The sequence below is a fragment of the Microtus ochrogaster genome, linkage group LG2 (assembly GCF_000317375.1).
Source record: "Microtus ochrogaster isolate Prairie Vole_2 linkage group LG2, MicOch1.0, whole genome shotgun sequence".
NCBI classification, from domain to species: domain Eukaryota; kingdom Metazoa; phylum Chordata; class Mammalia; order Rodentia; family Cricetidae; genus Microtus; species Microtus ochrogaster.
In genome coordinates, this window is record NC_022028.1 from 28615056 (window position 1) to 28619706 (window position 4651).

Consider the following 4651-nt stretch of genomic DNA (forward strand, 5'->3'; position numbering starts at 1 on the left):
AAAAAAAAAAAGAAGTGAGTTCTCTCAGACTCCACGCTTCTCTGCGCTGCTCACTCATTGTGTGTTTCATAACCACTGGAAGGCCCTGTTAAACCCCAACATGTTGGGCTTAGATTTCTCAGTCTCCACTACTACAAAAATAAATTTTTTTCCTTCCTTTCTTTGTTTTTTTTCTTTCTTTCTATATAAGCTATCTAGTCTGTGATACTGCGTCATAGCACCAGAAAACACGAAGTAATAGTAGTTTCCTGTAAAGAAAATTTTATGGAAAAATGTAGTAGTTTAGGTATGGATGAAGGCTTGTAGCTGAATAAGTGGGGGCCAAGAGTCAACTGTCCAATTGCCACATTACTCCCCCTATTCTGGGTGCATGTCCCTTGACAAGTGTCACTTTGTTGCCACCCATCCATGAGGTACCCTTGTTCCCTTCCCTCGCTTTGAACCTGTAAGATGTGTGAGAGCATTGGAGCCTGGCTTGTGTCCGCTCAGGACTCTGTCTAGACACCGCTTAGGAAGAGGCTGCCCACCTTGTAGAAGCCCTTCAGGGAAGTGAGAGAACATACTCAGCAGGTAGCACTTCCTGGCAGGAGGTGTGAATGAGACCAAGGTAAAACTGCTGGCCCAAGACCAGTTAGGATGCTCAAGAAGGCCCAGTAGGTAGATTTCCCAAACAAACTGCAGCAGTGTGAGAAAGAGTCCTGTTTTCACCCATGACAGTTTGCTTCGAAGCAATAAACAGTATCTGATAGAGTAGGGAAGCGCAAATAGAGTGAAAAGCGAATGGTCACACCATTTGTTTTTGGTTATATTTTTCCCTGGGGAGTTTGTACAGATCTTGACAAGAGTCGCTGAGGTATTCTTAACTCCTTCACTGGGGGCAGTCAGTCCTAGACCTCTTGGAAGTAACTGTAGAAACATAAATGGGGACAAGGAAGAGAAAGAAGAAGTGTCAGGCAGGGCACATACTGACCTGTCATTTTTTTTCTTTCATTTCACTGAAGACAATTCCTCAGGTCTGTTTAGGGAGTCTGGAAAACGAGCCACCAGATAATTTCCGTTGTTTTTAAACATTAACGAGACGAATGCTCCTGAAGACATGACCATCTAACCTCTATTCGAATTTCTTTCTATTAATTAAGTAGATATATTAGACTGAAGAGATCAAACTATAATAGTGACAAGAGCGCTGACAATTCCTATTCACCAGGCATCACACAATGTTAAATGATTCATCTGCACTGTCTAAATCCATAATCATCATAATAGACTTTGGTGGGAGCGGCTGTTGTCTCCGTTTTATCCATGAGGAAAATCAACACATGTGGCTATGGTCAAAGCTCGTGGAGTAGTTTGGGAGACAGAGACTGGATGCTGGCTTTCTACTTCACAGTGTGATTACCGGGGTGTCCATGATACAGTGATGATGCTGGGCACAGGGCTTCTGACAGCATGGCTTGCTGTTGACATTTGGGGCGCTGATATAACCAGCCTCATCACACAATGAACTAAAAATAATCAACAAACAAAAGCATGTGGAAATTTTCTCCTCTGATCAAGACCCACTGTGCTCCATCATCAGGACATGAAGTCTCCAAAGTATTTTTAAAATTTGCTTTCTGTGTTCATATATGTTGGTCTTTCAGAGGTGTGTGGTATAAATAATAACCATTCTGATAATTCTTTTGTTCTTTTAAAAGACTTTAAGTCCTACAGACATGAATAATTCAACATGTACATTCAGTCAACCTTCAGAGTCCATGAAGAATGAGGTTCAGGACCCCTGAGGTCAGAATTGTGTGATGTTTCAGACTTTTATAAGATGATGTGGTATTTGCAGGTAACCTGAACAATCCTCCCATGTGCTTTAACTTACGTCTGAGTTACTTACAAGATGCCAAGTAAATTGTTCCCATACTGAATTATTTAAGAGATAATAATAAAATGTTGGCAAATTTTTCAGTATAGACAATTTTTAAGACACTTTTGATCTGTGATTGACTCATGCATAGTAAACCCATACATATGGTAGACTAAATATACGTTTTTTTAAATAAATAATGCATAGATGTGTGGTGGGGTGAAGAAGAAGAAGACTAAATCAGTGTTTTCTATCCTGGTTTTCCGTAGCTTTAGTGTACACTGTCATTCTTGTGCATTTGTAAACATGCCTTTCATAGCTGCAAGAGATTCCTGTAATGTTTAGTTCTATTAGCTCAGATGTTTCACCAAATTTAGAGCACAGAGGAGCTAGACCACATGGAAACTTCCTTGGAAATTCTATCAATTCACTGTGGATGCTCTTGACATAGCCAAGTCCTCCCAGGACTTACACCTATCTTCAATTTTCTTTCTTAGGCAGAAGGTTAAGACAAAAACAAACAAACAAACAACAACAACAAAGCAAAACAAAAATAAAACCCAAAACCACTATAGGCCTTGAGTGTAAAGATTTGGGCTCAACAATATTCTTCATAAACATAGTTGTAAACATTATAAAATATAATTAGAGCTTTAGTCTGATTTTAATGTATTGTATATGTAAATTTTTTGTTCGCTTGTTGAACATCTTATTGGTTCTTGTATATATAGTTTTGCATAATTGTTTTGGTCATATTTACCTCCCTCATGAACTCTTCCCACTTCTACCTCCCCTTCCCTATGTACCCTACTTTTTTTTTAAAAGAAAATATTCATGACCAAAAAAAAAAAAAAAAAAAGATTTGAGCTCGAATCCTGTCTCAATGCAGTGACCTTGGTCAAATATAAGAGCTCCCTGCAGTCTTGGTTTCTCATCATATGTGTGATTATATTATGTGAAAATAGCTGCATGATGTTCATCCGGACTTCACAGTTACATCCATTCCTTTCAGGATTTTTATTTATTTATCTTGTAGAAAAGGAGAGAGAGTGTGTGTGTTAATATGTGTGCAGATATACATGCATGAGTGCATGCAGGCATTCTCCCTTATTACTCTCCATCTTATTTTTTGAGACACAATTTCTCACTGAACCTTGTGGTTACTCACTGACTTGGCTAGACTGGCTGGCTAACATGTCCCAGGGATCCTCTTCTTTCTGCTTCCTCAGTACTGGGGTTAAAAGGCGCAGGTCCATATCTGGCTTTTACATGGGGAACTGGGAATCCATACTCAGAGCCTCATGCTGTGTGACAAGCATTTACGGATGGCACCATCTCCCCAGTATAGATAGTTTTTAAATTCTGATTACTTTTGAGCTCATAATATCATTAAAGACATCTACTTAGTATGTCTGATGGATAATGTGACTTTCAGTTAGCTGCCTTAACAATCATACATATCAGAAACACAGGAGGAGGCTAAGGGCTGTGGATTCAGCTGCTGGGCTTGATTTAGGGCTCTGACACTTGAACTAATCTAGTTTTCTTTTTTTTAAATCTATTTTCTCATACGCCAAAATGTAAAACCCAAAATGTATCCTCTTGGTCATCACATAAACACATGTGATGTGCTGTGGTAAGACACTGGCCAGCAGGGAGGGCTTCATATATGCTGCGTCTGTGAGGACACATCATTTTAACAATTAGGCATGTGGTAGATTTCAGGCTGTGGGTGTGGCTGCAGCTATGCAAATTAGGGTCCTTCTTTCCCTGTATCCTCACCATCATTTCTTGTAGGTTGTTTTCTTGACCTTGGTCATTTTAAACAGAGTGAAGTGAAACTACAATATAGTTTTCCATTTCCCTAGTTGTTAAGGATGTTGTTCACTTTTAATGATATTTCTTAGGGCATTTTTACCCCTTCGTCTTGAAATTCTTTGTTCATATCCAAAGTCTCATTTTTTTATTAGATTGTTTGCTTTCTTAATTCTTTGTTTTGGGATTTTTGCATATTTTATGTATTAGTCTCTTTATTTTTTTTTATTTTCATATTAATCCTCTCCTAGGTAGATGGATAGCAAAGATTCCCAATCTGTGGGATTCCTCTTCACTTGCTTGTTTCCTTTGTAGTACAGAAGTTTTTTAGTTTTATTTGTCATTTGTCCCTCCATCCATCTCCCTCTCCCCTCCCTCTTTCCCTCTTCCCTCTCTCTCTCTGTCTTTATCAATCCATCTGCTGATATCCACCTACTCCAATCTTATAAGCTGTCTATCATGGAAAGCTCAGCAATAAAGTTGAAAATGCCCATATCTCCACTATAAATAGACTTTGCTATTGAGGGTGTTTCTTCAGAGGTGGTATTAATGAACCATATTGATCTTTTAACTTCGTGAGGAGTCTCCACAGTAGTCAGATTGATTTATATTTACATGAGAAGTCACAAGGGTGAGTAGAAGTCACCTTCCCTCTAGTCGTGGTGCCCAGATTGTACATCTTATTTACAGAAATACCCATTTGAAACTTTCCCCCATTTAAACAAGGCTTCGAAACTGTTCATTACTGAGGCATAAGAGTTCTTCTACCAATGTGTAATCTGTGCATCATTTCCTTTTGGTGGCCTATTCTTTTACTTTGATGGCATTCTTTAAAGAATGAATGTTTTAAAGTTTGATAATGCCCACTCTATTTTTTTGCTGCTTTTGCTTATGTGATTATATATATATGTATATATGTACATACACAAATATGTTTTTTTTTGTACATGCATGTTTGCAATATATGTTCCAAATAAT